Genomic DNA, 16,241 nt, shown 5'->3' with positions numbered 1-16,241 from the left:
AATACAACATAGATATTACAAGCCAAAAATTAAAAATTGATTTTGTGAAAAAATGATGAAATACATTCATGTTTATAGAAGATATAATCCGGACGATACTGGACGACACACGCTAACGATGGTCGTTCTTATACATGTTGTAAGTCGGCGTATCAAATGGAAATTTGCAATTACTAGGATGAAAAATTATTTCAACTATCACTACTAAGGTATTAGAAAATCAAATGAATCTAAATTGGAAGCGTACCCTCCAAAATTCAAAACGGAAATTATCGATGTCTGATAGCTTGGAAAGCATAACCAAAATAACTTTAATGACGAAAATATATCTATCTTAAATAAATTTCGAAAATATTGGTAATGTTCAAATAACTAGCTCTAAAGTTATATCAAATATATAATTAGATTCAAGTTAATTCAACTGTTGTTAATCTATAACTGGTTATTAATTCTGAGAGAGAGAGAGAGAGAGAGAGAGAGAGAGAGAGAGAGAGAGAGAGAGAGAGAGAGAGAGAGAGAGGGGTATATCAGTGCATTGGATTTTCACTGCCTCAATGGATTATTCTGTAATCGTTGTTTTATATTATTGTTATGAAATGACGAAAAGAAAATTCAGTCAAGACAATGAAATCAACATGGCTTTCAATTCAAACGAAATTTAAGTTGTTACAAAACAATGACAACGTGGTATTGTTTTGACGCACTGTAGGCGTAAGTATTCATTAGTGTCAAAGTGTATTTGGCTAATAGAAGAATATTTTACGAGAAAACTCGCATTATATGTTGGACGCGCTCGTGGGACCTGTTAAGCTGTATCTTTAAGGATAAAACATTTGTAATTAGAGTTTCCAAACTGTCATTTATTGCAGTCTGAAGTCTTTAAATTTAATTTCATATTCACAGACCGCAATCAACAACTTGCGAAATATTTTAGCAGCAAATGAATTATTACAGCCTTTACAAAAATTTGTTGACGCATCTTTGTGGTTTTGAATGCACATTAAATTATGTCTAAATCTTTGTTACAGTCAATATTGAAGATACAAGTACATTTCGGAAAAGTATGACACAAGTGCATTTTGGAAGAAATATTACAATAAATATTAAAGTACTCTAGACAATGATAAATTGGTCATTGAATTCCTCTTAAGCTAATACATTACATGTAGGTCATTTAAGGCCCTTTCACATGTACTTGGTCTAATAAACAAGTCGTTTGGCTCTGCAATTGCAGTTATGGAATCTTATTAATCATATCAAAGAGGTCATATAAATACTCACATACTCATTAAGACATACATTATACTATATAAACCTTTAAAGTGATCGATGCTAACATGTGTTTCATATCACATGACCTTACTTCTGATCTTGGTGTATATTATTACCATTTCATTTAGTCAACTCTCAGAGATATACAGCTGTTTGAGTCACACATGCAAAGTAAAATGAAACAAAGCTAACGTTATCGTGACAAGAATAAACATATTATTTCTTTCCATATGGGATCCGTTCAACATTAAGGATAAAAAAGTCATTGAAAATATATTGGTGCTAGCCAAATAAGTTGTTTGAAGCATCATTGTGTTCCAAATTGAAAAACTAAGAAAGTTTCCTTTAGCTAAATTAAATAGATAAATTTAACAAAGTAAACGTGCTCTAAGTAGTTTAGATATAGCATTTACATAGTTTTGTATTGGAAAAAATTGTGTTACATGTCTTATGCTATAGTTTAACTGAATAATACAACATATTATGGTTAAAACTGTAACTCTGATTGTGTTATTGTAAAAAGCTAAAACAAGGAATAAGTCATGGAAATAGTCTAGATATATAGAAGTAAAACTATTCAGTTCTAGCACATATCTATAACATGGACACAGCATCTGAATGATAGAATGATATTTAACATCCCGAAAGAAAGATGATCAAATAAACAATGCAAAAAGCTACACGATTACAGAAAGACATATAAAAAAATCGTAATGTTTTAAATTTTAGTTGTCTTTGAAAATCCGATCCGATGGGGAGAAAATTGGATTCGTAATCCAAGGTCGCTTGTTCGTTCCTCTGGCGAGGCGAATTTCTGATATTGTTTTGTCATTTGTCGCCCACTGCTGACTCTGAAATCACGTGATATATAAAGTCGGTCAGTCGAAGAGAAATCGGTAATTAAATGTTACTTATCCAGCCGAGATATGTCCTAACATGTGATAAAATTCGGTGTTAAAACAACCAAACTAAACATTTGGCTCATACCAATACGTTTGTGTATGAATTTGCAGATACTGTCAGATAAGTAAAGGAACACACGTCATATACGTGGATGCTCTCGAAAAATGTCTTACCAACCCACAAACATCAATGTCAAAAGGACTGCTTTTAATTTCATCTGTGTCTTATTTGCCTATATTCAATATTTAACTCAGTATATTGTATCAGTTTAAACGTTCATTTAGAAAAGGTTAACCGTACATGATAAGACAGGTTGAAATTATTTACTTCATGTTTGAACTGTTTGCAACATTATGAAATTAGGATTTTATTTTCTTTGTTTTAAAGACAAAAAACATTGTTTCTAGCTAAATTGAAATTAGTTATGGGTTCTGTACTGAATATTTCAGACTAACCGAGCATGAAAACTTACGCCCATTTTTAAACACATACTTGTTAAACAAAATGAAAAGTTGAATTAAGATACATTTTAAATGTCTGAGTATAAATTGATAATATAGCTTACATAACTCTTGTGTTCTCTGTTCATCGAATAAATGTAAAATGACGAGAAGCAATTCGTTTATAGTTCTAGAATTTATGATTCATCTGCCGTTTTGTTCTTCCTTGAACATAAAAAGGTCTTAAAGGGCACAAAATATATCATCAGCAATCTATCGAATTATTTTTTATATTTCAAATAATTGTATACGCGATCAGACAAATGTATATATGAGCCGCGTCATGACAAAACCAACATAATTGGTTTGCGACCAGCATGGATCCAGACCAGCCTGTGCATCCGCGAAGTCTGATCAGGATCCATGCTGTTCGCTATCAGTTTCTCTACTTGTTATAGAGTTTGTAAGCGAACAACATGGATCCTGATCAGACTGCGCGAATGCGCAGGCTTGTCTTGATCCATGCTGGTCGCAAACCCATTATGTTGGTTTTGTCATGACGCGGCTCATATGATGACGTAGAGGTATCCAATTTTATCTCAAAATACAAAGGTTATTATTCCTGTAAAACTGTGCATGCATAAAATACTTAAACAGATTTTAGACATTCGTAAGTGCTAGCTACTGACAACAGTTTCCCAGACTTTCTTCGTTTAAAAGACAGATTTATTGTTCTCTAGGGAACGCTCAACACGTTGTACGTATCTAATAAGAATAAAATACCCGACAATTACCCAAATACGTCAAGACATATTTTGAACTTTATGGCCGTTAAATTACAAACTGTTTCAAGACCAAAGACAAAACATTTTATGAAGAATGACAAATCATTTTCTCCTTTTCGCAATTGCTTGTAACTGTTTTAAAATACTGATTGAATTTCATACAAGTAATGGGTGATTCTATTAAAGTGTAAATTTGTTCCAAATCGACTTGCAGTTGGTCATAATATTCTAAATCAACGCAATTCTAGCATTTATTGCACTATATAGAATCATTTTCAAATTTTATGAATAAAAGCTGTCTTTTTAAATGTCAGGTTATTTAACCATGCAAAGAAGTAAAAGACCAAACGATATTCTGACTTTTAAATTATACTAAGATTGCTAGAAACATTGTCAATATGTTCATCAGACAAAGTCATGTTAATCATTACAATTATAATAAAACAATAACCGTTCAAACACTGCATAGGTTAGAGACAATTAGAAAATGATTTTTTTTTCAAATTTGATTCGAACTACTAAATTTTAGAAAAATAAGGCATCTATCTAGGAATCTTAGGTACATTATGCAACTTACATATCTTTGTACCACAGGAGATGCTGACATTTTTGAATATCATTTACGTGTATGTTTATTTATAATGTGCATGTATATGCTTTATCGTCATTAAAATGGCACACGATCGTGAAATGTGATTCAAGCTAAAATCTGAGATTATTAGAATGGTTATTACATAACACTTAACCTAGCATTTACAAATATGCAAATATGCAATCCTAAGGAACAAATCTTGAACAAGGGTGATCCCTCTAAAACATTAATGAAAAAGTGAAAATATTTCTCATGCTCATTAGCACTGGCTCCAATGGTAATAGATTTGCAATACTAAAGTGCTGAGACAAATGATTCCGAAGGACCAGAACATTTTTTAACAACTTTGTAACAATTACTGCTTAAACACTAACTAAATATTCATGCACATACAAATGCTTGAAGCTTATTCACACGATTTACTTTAATAATTGTTGTAATCCGTAGTAAATTACGTTGATACAAATTTTAGAAAACAACAGCATGGTACGGTGTTGTGTACCAATTTACTTAAGAGTAAGGTCAATGGTGGTCTAAGAAACATTGCATCGCCACATTCTTGTTTGTATTCTCATTTCTTCTCTCCAAAATACCGGGATTTTAATACAATAGTCTATGGAAAAAATGAATTGTTTTAATATAGAGGACAACAAAACAATGCTGTTTATAGAATAATTGAAATAAAAACACTGATACTGTAACCAACAGGACGCGCCGCTTCAACCACCGTCCCTCCTACCTCTTTCTCTCTCTGAGTTGAATAATCACTCTACAAATTACTCCGGCATAATTGAATTTGGCAGGCAATTTTGTGGTGTATCCCATATAATGACTCTCGGGTTGATGCAAAAATACGTTAATGGACTCCCTTCACTGTATTTTTCACCAAGATGTGTCACATTTTAAGAATAAGTATAATCCAAGATTGTCTCTAATATAACCAATACAATTTCTGTTTCTAACGATTGAATTAAATTACGACTAAATTCCATATTTACTAAGTGTAATACCGTTTTTTAATACATGTATTTAGGATGATTGTTTGGCATACGACACATTTCCTGTACTAATAACCATACAGCTGCTATTGAGGTGATGTGACAAAATAACTAAATAGTTCATGGATCTTAGCTACCCGAAAAATAACGAAGCGCAATATGACATTTTCAGTTAGTAATTCAAACTAAAACCTCACAGATTTTATATATCTACAAGATATAGTTATCAGTTACTGTCAGTCTTGATTTCATATAATAAAGTTTAATCACGCATATATATTAATGGTAGATAATGATAGGTTTTTATAGGAATGCGATACTTTGTCTACGATTTAAGGGCTGTTAATGTGATTCTTCACATTAGTTGACGCGAGCAATCACTCTTTTATATGTCAATACTAACCAGACATAAATACATTAATACTGTACAATTTACATAAATTGTATAAAAATCCTGTTATAGCATACATTTTACAGGGTATAATAGGAAACATTTATTCTATAACAAAAACGAACTCAAACGTTTAACAATTGTCACTTTTTTCGGTTTAGGTGCTTTAACATCAGTCAATAAGAGCTGGCTAAAAAGTATAATATATACCGTTATGTTCATTTAATTTACTAAAATAAAACCGTAGCAACAGCTATTATTTCTATTTTAATATGTTATCATCTGTAAAATACATTTCTATTATGAACTTGGATATCATATAGGCTAGATGTTTAGATAATGTCCCCTTTCCTCGTAGTATAATTGATGAAGAAGCTATTAGAAATAACTCACTCAAACTATCTGTTTACTTGATACATGATGATTACTTAAATCATTTCCTTAAGCTTGACCTACTTAGGAAACGTTAATGTTTACTTGTCATGTAAATATATTAATTAAACGTTTGCGATTTTCTCCCGTTCATTTTTAGATTTAAGTTTGTCTTCCTAATCTTCGCTAAGTTTTTCAGCAAAAATAAATCTACTTTTCACCGGTCAAAATTGTACGCATAAGCTGAAATATGACGTGCAACTGAGTCTGCAACATTTTAAATGTTGCCGCTTTGGACGTTCTTAATGGATTAATGTATATTGTGGTTGTTTTCCAACTTATTAAACGTCGAAAATTATTTTTTCTTTCAAGCAACAATCTTATTACTTTAGTCAAGCTATTATAGCGACAACATGGTATTGTTTTTCAATTGCTTTCATTAGCGTCACAGTGTATCGAGATAACTGCTGGATACTTTATCAGGAATGTTCAGTTGTTCACATATTATATGTTGAGCGCTCTCGTGGGAGCATGTTTTTATTTCATGCTCAAGATGAACTATAAGTATTAGCAAAGTGATGTTCTTTCACACTGTTATTTATTACATTTTATATCTTATATTTTGTGTTCTCCTGTCTGGCAAGCGCTTATGTAATGAATTTTCGCCAAATTTGTGTTGAAAGCAAAATTGAATGTGAATGTTGTGTCTACGGCGCTGTTCTAATACTCACACATTGAATGTATTTAATAGAGAAACTTGTACAAGAGACGTATTTATGTAACATATATTTCCTTTAAATGTAAAATTACTTTCGTACGTTTTGTCTACATACCATTAACTCATTTCCAAAGGCACTGCACTGGGCAAACATTATTTAAATTTTATTCATCAGCGACCACTAGCCATATTTAAGAATCAACCCTTATCAATGGTTTTATGTAAACTGCATACATATCATCAATACTCAAATACTTTTTACTTTGGCAGATATCAAGTATATTAATTTCCATGATGGTATTCAAATGTATGGACGGTTATGAGAGCGCGGTGTCTTTATTGTTAGTCACATTAGCGATAAGTTACAGTTTCGAACCTTAAATATATCTACATATCTTTCCCAGGGATCACTTCATTCCAGAAGATTGACAAAATATTTTTAGCAGATTCAAGAAGAAACCTTTATCTTTCTCGGTTTCAACATAACTTATATTATTATTATATTTCTGCAACATTAGACAAAAATTGACATGTCAATTTTGTCGCGTTGTGTATTACTATAGTCCGAATTCAAGTTAATATAGGTTTAAAACTGTGTCGGGTTATTTTGAAATTTATGTATTTTGTTTTTATGTGAGTAATTATAGGTTGAGGATATTAAGTTTTGTTTGTAGAGAGCTTGGTATTGGTTGTCAGTTATCTTTGGTTTTTTGACATAGTTATTTAAACATCATATGTGCTGTTTAAGGCTTTAGCAAGTGAGAGTATATATTGATATTATGTCGAGGCTGTTACTGTTAAAGTTTTACTGTTTCTTTATAATGTTTTATTGTTTTGGTATATTATATGGATACATGTTTTTTTGCTCATGTTGACGGCATAGTTGTGTATGGTGTGTGATAGAGGAGGTGTGTTTTTATGTTAGCAAATAGAGAATGTGTTCTGTATTGCAGAAACTTTTTATTCTCATGATGGTGGAGATAAATTAAACCAAGCTTGAAACAAACCATACTATCAGAAACGCCTGTTTAAATACTGAGCAATTCACGAATGATTTTTTTTTTTATTCCAGAGAAGCAACAATAAACCTTCCGTGTCATTTGGTTTATAGATAGTAAATGACCTTTCATTGTAGACCTAACTATTCAATGCTTATATATTATTTAATTTTTACTTTGATCTTTTTGATTAATAGTCCTTTTGTCTTTCGTAATATGTGTAATGGTGTGTTATTATGAATTATATTTGTTATTGCACGGCTGGTGTAAGTTATTGTAATGCAATGCCTGTGTTTTTTATATTAATTGCGTATGATAAGTAATGGTCTATTTATTTTAAGAGTGCGGATGTGGATGTGTTTCTTTTATTCTGGTTAAGTATTATGTGGTCTTAGCATTGCTACGTTGTTGGTGTGAGCTCTGCACGTGGTATATGCAGTTAGTGGTGGGACTTAATAGGCTTTCTGTAGTAATGTGTACACTCTGCTATTCTTGTCAGCCAGGTAGCAGAGTGAGATGGTCGTGTTTCATGAACTGATCACCTCCCCCTCTTTCGATGTGTGCTTATTTTTGTCAGACTAGCGCTGGGTGGAGGTATGCGTGGCTTAAATATCATCTTCGCGCGTTTTTAAGCGCCATTGTTACTTTTTAATCTGGTGTGGTTAGTTTGGCGCTGTAAAAAACCTAACAAAACGAAAGAGCAATAACTATTGTATACTGTTCCACATACAGTTGTTGGTATATAGATTCTGGTTGCTGCTTTGTGTTTTTAGCGAAGAGGTTTGCGCCTGAGAGTCTTCGAGCCGAATAGCCGAATTGATCGTGATTCTACATATCTTTTTTTTACACATAGTGATAAAGTGCTAAGAATACTTATCTTAGATATGGCAAATCTGGCAGAGCGCGAAATAAAGGTCGTAATATGAATAGTATCAAAACCTTGAAGAGTCACATTATATCCACAGGCTTGTCGGTTTCCTTCGTCATTCAGTTTTATCTCTAGAGAGATTAGACAGGATCATAGCGCCTTGCAATATATTTGTACAGTTATTGCCTAGCGCAGTATTAGGGCTATGTGTTGAAGGTATGAGTTGGGGAAGCTGGCGCACGAGAGAGACGGGGGTTTCTGTAGAGTTGTGGGTTGGTATCTTCAGCTGCACATCGGATACAGCGACTAATTATAGTCTGGCGTTGCGTTGTGCCAGAATTATGTAGTCACGTTCCTTGATTATAGATGGTGTCCGGAGAGTCGTGTTTTTTTTCTTCGAGAGAGTATATTGTCATTGTGTGATGGCGTATTGAATTTTATTTTCTGTCTTTTTTACATCTATGATTTTATGGCAAATTAATGTAGGTGTTTCTGTGACAAATAGGGATCTAGTTTTTTGGGTAAGAGGCATTAGGTTTGTCATTTATACGTACTAAGTCACAAAGTTTGTAATATTATTTGATTCGGTGAATTGATCTATAATTTTATTCTTTCGGTTTGAAATAAATAAGAAAATTAATTATCATTTAATAATTTGTTTCTATTTTTATAAATATTAGATATTAATATTGAAAGGTTTATAACTATTGGAAATATTGATAGAATTGGGTTGAAGCGCCATACGTCTGCTAAAAGCTTTAAAATATTTGCATAGTTCGTTTTTAATTGGTATGCGCTGATTTCATTTGAGTTGGATTGTGAGGTTTGTTTTGGGCAGGTTCGTAGAGATAATGTTGTAAGATCAAACTATCCTTCCTATCGCCTTGGACTAGTCTACGCGGTACGCGTGAGGGTCAAAATGTCACATTCACTATATCGTAAAGTCGGTAGTTATTAATTCGAGTTATAATATATTGATAGTTGCATGGTTCTCTTGATTATTCTTGTGATTCGGCATATTCATGGTTGTTGTGTGTTGATATTACATTAATTATTTATTAAATATTTTAATTCTATCAAACTTAGTATTTTTTTTTTAAGTATATTCCTACGGCGCATACACGATCTCTTTGCATGTTTTTTAAACACTATATACCTTTATTTTGGATGGAGTTCATTATTTTTGTAATAACCGCGTCTTAATTATAGAAATGTAGCCTTTAGTCATACAACGTGTGAGCATTTCAAGTTCTTCTTTATGAGTCACCTAGTTTTTTAAATGAGCTGTCCAATATATTGAAATTAGTCAATAAATATATAATGATTTTTGGTGTAATTTATATTTGTCTCTCAGTAATTTTAGTCTTAATCTGGGCGCTCATGTCAACGCCGGGCCTCATATTTTCTAATTCTCTTGCCAAATGGTAGTCTAAATGTGTCTGGCCGGGCGAAAATTAGATCAACTTCCGGCCTAAAAGTTAGTGGCAAGGCGGCGCGGGCCCACATTGAGTGCCACCGACCTCCATGGTTTATCTGATTTCTTGTCAACCCGACCCCATTTTTATAATAATTTATTTAGCACTACCTTTCCATCATTATCCTTTTCTGCACATCGTACGTTGTATTCCGTTAGTTTTCAAACGTTGCATGTGTGTGTGCCGTTCAGGGTCTTTTGCTTCAGAAATCATTTGTTAGTAGGCGGTGTACCCGTTTGACGTGTTGCCCATCCTTGTTGTCCTTCTTTATGTAAAAAATATGTCCAACTTGAAAAGCAATAATATTGGATTTTTCTTAGAATAAGATTTGTTTCAAACTAAAAAATATATAAATCTGCTTCGATTGTACATCTTAAGCTTTATATTAGAATATTTTTAGAGCTACTGTTGGTTACAGGCCGAATAGATATTGTCTCCATTGATCTTATAGGTAGCATTTTGTTCAGAGTTTGCACGTGTTGGGGAGAGATATAGTTTTTGTTGTCCATTTATGGAGTCTATGTTTTTAAACTACTATTTTTTCAAGACAGCTCGGCTTTTAATGCGTTCACTTTCTTTCGCATAAGTTGGTGATAGGCGCTATGATGTTTATTGATCTTTGAACTGGCATTTAAGAGTTTAGTCATGCAACTAACTGTGCTGTGTGCGCATCACTATATATTTATGCTTTCTATAAAGACGTCTATCATGTGTAGTATTTATGTCTGAGCGGTGTTGACGATATGCATGGTAAACCTTTTGGTTATATCAGACACTAACGTGAACATGTTTTTGAAGAATTGCAATATATTGTATGTATAGCTTAGAGGCACATAAAAATTAAATGCAATATATCCATCAAAGGTTAGACCTCCTATGACATATAAATTATTGTTTGTAGTACATTTGGCAGAAAAAAGAACACCCAATCTGAGATTATTAGAATGGTTATTACATAACACTTAACCTAGCATTTACAAAATATCAGGAGTAGCACATCTCTTTATGGAGTTTACTAAATTCTTTGACAAGGGGGATCCGTCTGTCAAACACATTTAGAGTGATATATGAGTGAATGATATTTCTCTTGCTATTAGGCACTGCTCAATGTAATGAGATTTGCAATATCTAAAGTGCTGAGACAAATGATTGCTCGGAGGATCAGAATAAACTGATTATCTTTTATGCATCTTTGTAAACATTACTGGCTTAAACACTAACTTAATTTCATGTACATACAATGCTGAAGCTTTTTCAACTTTTTTGATTTTGTCAATTTACAATAAGTTAATTGCTGTAATCCGTGTAGTAATAACGTTAATACGATTTAGAAATCCACAAACAGGATTGGTACGGTGTTGTTTACCAATTTACTTAAGAGTAAGGTCCATGGTGGTCTAAGAAACATTGCATTGCCACAATCTTGCTTGTATTCTCATTTCTTCTCTCCAAAATACCTGGATTTTACTACAACAGTCTATGGAAATAATGAATTGTTTAAATATAGAGGACAACAAAACAATGCTCTTTATAGACAAATTGACATAAAAATACTGATACTGTAAACAACAGGACGCGCCGCTTCAACCACCGTCCCTCCTACCTCTTTCTCTCACTGGGTTGAATAATCTTTCTACAAATCACTCAAGCATAATTGAATTTGGCAGGCAATTTCGTCGTGTATCCTATATAATGACTCTCGGGTTAATGCAAAAATACGTTAATTTATTAATGGATTCTCTTGCAGACTGTAATTTTTCAACCAAAGATTTAACACATTTTAAGAAAATAAGTAGTAGGTTTAGGGTATCCAGATATGTCTCTATTATCTAATCTTCAATACAATTCTTGTTTTTTCTTGTATGGAGAGAGATGATTTACGCGACTAATTTGTCCATATATAAATCATAAGGGTTATAAAAAATTAATAAATTTAAAAAAAAAAAAAAATAGAAAAGATAAGAACACTATTTAATGTGTTGCACTGATGAAGGCATAATAGCCGAAACGTGTATGCAATTAAATTAAATTACTAAATGTTCGTGTTTGTGTGGCTTGTCTGATATATAAACAAAGTGTAATTACCGGGTGTTTTTTAATCATGTACAGAAATCAACTTTAGTGTAATAATGACTTAAGAAAATTAACTCTCGAAAATGCAAACGCTGTTGTTTTACTCAAGTTGAAAAATTTTGAAATATGTCATCATCGCAACGAAACCCAAATGTGTAAAAACCTTTAACTGTGAAATAGGTGCAAGTGCAATGTATTGACTCAAAAGGATTGGCAAGGTATCAGGTCTTGTGAGCCGTTCTATCACTGTTCGGATATTAATGTTCCGGTTATCTAGGAATAAATTTTCGAGGTCGACAGAGATTAGGTTTTTTTGAAAGGGGGCGTCAGAATGATATGAGTTCATTTCTTAGAAATGTATTAGGGTTTGGCTATTTCATCGTAACCTGCTTATACTTACAGAGGAGAAACAACTAGTATTTGCGGAAGAGAGAGCGTTTTAAGCTAGCCTCTATGTGAATTATAGCATGTTGTTGTTTTCTTTTCTTATTAAAACAAATTCACCTGTTGGGCGGGGGTTACTTCATATTACCTAGAACCATTTCGTTTCCTTTTTATGACGTGCATATATTATATAACAGTGCATTATATGACTGAATTATCCTTTTCTAAGAGAATAAGAGAATAATATGGGTAATTTTAGAACAATCTACATGTATTTAGTGTTCGGTGAATTAAGTTTTGGTGGTTCTGTATTTCTGTCGAAAGGGCGAGTTTGGGGGGATGTGATGAAGAGAGGCTTTACTCTACTTTGTTGATATAACTTCATTTCATTTGGTATATCATTATTCATTATAACGATAAAGCACATAAAATTATCGAGTCGATTTAGAACGTTCGTCTGGCGAAACTCCCAATTGTTCTTTGGGTCAGTGATGAAACAAAGTCAGATATGAGATATGATTATTTTGATAGGATGATTGTTTGACATACGACACATTTCCTGTACTAATAACCATACAGCTGCTATTGAAGTGATGTGACAAACTAACATAATAGTTCATGAATCTTAGCTACCCGAAAAATAACGAAGCGCAATATGACATTTTCAGTTAGTTATTCAAACTAAAACTTCACAGATTTTCTATATCTACAAGATATAGCGGTCTTGATTTTATATAATAAATCTTAATCACGCCTATATTTGATTGATAGAGGTGTGAGGAGGAAGAGTTTGTGACTATGGAAGGCGAACTTTTGTCTACTGAGCGGATTTATGGTTTTTTTCTCGGCCTAGATGGCATTAGCCGTTTGCTGCTTTATGATTAGAGTATTTTCAGAGTATAGTGTCTGTAGATACTAATCTGTTTACTTCTACATTTTGATAATATGTTTAGGGTCCGAGTTTGGTTAACTAATGGGCCCGGCAGAGATGTGGTTCAAACTTTTTTTGTAGTTTCTTTTTTGTCTTTTACACATATTCTAGCTGTACGGCGCGATTATCCCATGGTTGGATAAGGATAGAACATAGTGATGTGGATTTGTTTGTGTTTTAATTTATTATAAGATTGGTGATTACGGAAGTGTTGAGCTTAAATTATTCTATATCATTTGATGTGACACTGTATAGTTTTTATTCTAATAGTGTAATTCATTTTCATCAGACTAGAGCGGTATATAGAGTAGTAATTTTTTCATATGTGATTTTCGAAGATCATCTCAGATATTATTACAACGGTTTATTAAAATTGTATGAAACTTTGAACAGGACTAGCGTGCAATTGGTAAATGTGAGAATTTTTTTTTTGAAATAGGGTGTGGTTTGCGGCGCTATAGGGTTGAATTGGTCACGCAGTCATCGGGTGGGTAATTAATGGTGCGTGGTATTTAGGGTAAATTATTATACGGACGTCGAGTGATTAATTTATATAATAGTAGATAGTGACCTCGGAGAGTATGATGTTCGCTGCTTATTGAGGATGGATAGTATTGTTCTTGATATGTATCGTTCTTATTTGTTTCTACCTGATTTAGGAGTGGTGATAATTATACTATGTTTCATTAGATGTTATTGTTAGTGCGATATTTTATAAGGTTTCGTTCTGTGCATTTCTAAAAAAGAGCCCCATAACATCCTTTTGTCGTTGATTGAGAAAGAGAGGGAGGGCATATACACGGTTTGATTTCCCTGGTGAACGGTAAATTCTTTTTGGTGTTAAGGGTAATGGTTGCATTACACGTTGTTAGCTTCAGAGGGTTATATCATGCTGACCTATGATGTGATTTTTTTTTAGTTCTGATAGTGCCCATTGGAGGGGTCCTAATAACCGTATATTTATCTGTTGTATTGTGATTTCTCACCGGTAGGTTGACGACTGAGTTCAATCATAGTTTTATCCTTTTGAGTGAGGTTTCATATTACCAGACAGTCATTATTATCATTTTATCTGGTTATTATCTTTAAGACTATATAATGTGTGATTATTAAAATCTCTGTGATCTGAGGTTTGTTGGCGAGCATGTTTACAGGGGATTATATGGCAACTTGAGTTCTTATAAATTATTTGTGTTTGATTTGCAAACGAACTCAAACAGTTTAACAGAGTTTGTTGCACTTTGTTTTGGTTTAGGTTTCTGTTTTATAATCATCAATGTCAATTTTAAGAGCTTGCTTAAGTAAGGTATAATATGATAGGTTTGTTTTATCGTGATTTGTTTTTTGAGTTTGGGGTTTATCTAAATAGATAACCGTGCTTAGAGCAGCTTATTTATTTATTTTTAATATATTTATTCATCTTGTAATATATGATTGTGTTTACATTTTTTCTTATGAACTTGGTGTGATATCAAGATAGGCTATAATGTTTAGTAATGTCCCTCTTTCCTTCGTAGTATAGGTTTGGTTGATGATAGTTTATTTAGCTATTAGAAATAGATCTTCTAGCTTTGCGGTTTTGTCTATCTGTTTATCTTGATACATGAAGAGATTTAACTTATAAATCTATGGTTCCTTAAGCTTGTTACTTAACTTTAGGTATATAGCGTTATGGATTTACTTTTGTCATGTTAAAGTATTTAAATTAATACGTTGCGTATATCGCTCTCCTTTTGCGATTTTTTTTGAAGTGTTTTAGGTTTTTAGTCTTCCTAATCTTCGCTTGTTTTTGTTCAGCAAAAATAAATCTAACTTGCTACCGGTTGTGCAGGACCTTATCCCTTCGAAATATTTATGGGTTTGTTGGGTGTTGTGTGTTGTATGGTTGTATCGTGACTAATCTGTGAGTCTTTGCCATTTTTAGATATGTTGCTCTGTGTTGCTTTTCTTTGTGTAGTCGTTCTTAATGGATGTAATGTTGTTTTTGTTTCTTCGTTGCAAAGCTTTTTAAAGGTTCATTCGAAATTAGACTTTCTTTTCAAGGTCATACAATCATTATTTACTTTGTTGCGCATAGTTGATATATGTCGACGAACTATGTATTTTTTGTTTTGTTTTGGTTCAAGTCAAGATAGGCTAGTACTATTCATTATAGCGTCTTGCATGGTTATTTTATTATTAATTTGTCTGGTGGGCTAGAGCGTTTAATCAGAATCTGGTTCAGCGTATATTATCATTGTGTTTGAAGCGCTCTCTGTCGGAGCTGTTTATTTCGAGTCTGTCAAAATGACTAAATGGTAATTTTTAGCAAAGTGATGTTGCATGACACTGTATTTATCCGCTTTCCTTAGTATCGTTTATGTAGTGTTTGTGCGTGGTGCTGCGAGAGCCTTGTATATAAGTAGGGTTCGCGCAAATTTGTTTATGCAAGGCAAAAATTGAATGTAATGTTGTTTCCACTCAACTCACACATTGATGGTATTAAAGAAAACTTGTACAAGACGAATTTCTGTAACATATATTAATCCTTTAAATGTTAAAAATTAGCTTTCGTAGCGTTTTTTGGTCTTACATATTGTTCTCGATTGAAGCGGTTCATTTCCATAAATTGGCATCTTGCATTCTGCAATATCATTATGGTTAGAGATTTGTATTCTAGGCACTGACTATCTAGCCATTATGTTTATCGACGATACTCCTTAATCGAGATGGTTTTTTATGTATAGAGCTTGCGAGCATATTATGCGCGAGAGGTACTGATGGCGTGTCTAATATACTTATCTATTTCAGTTGGTTATATCAAATATTACTAAGTTCCTATATTGTAATATTATGGGATACTTAATGAGTTTACCAGAGGTTCAAACAGTAGATAGGGCAAGGTTACTCGGTTCTTGAACGTTATATTATAGGTCCTACATAATCTTCCCATCACTTCCCATGTCTCGGAGAAGATGACCAAAATATTTTTAGGCAGAGTAAAGAAGAAACGCTTTATCTTTGGTTTCAAATAACCCGGCAGAACATACCAAAAATGAATG

This window comes from Ruditapes philippinarum, unplaced genomic scaffold (genome assembly GCF_026571515.1).
Source record: "Ruditapes philippinarum isolate M1 unplaced genomic scaffold, ASM2657151v2 ctg2196_1_1_1_1, whole genome shotgun sequence".
Taxonomy (NCBI): Eukaryota; Metazoa; Mollusca; class Bivalvia; order Venerida; family Veneridae; genus Ruditapes; species Ruditapes philippinarum.
Note: the sequence above shows the minus strand (reverse complement) of the source record.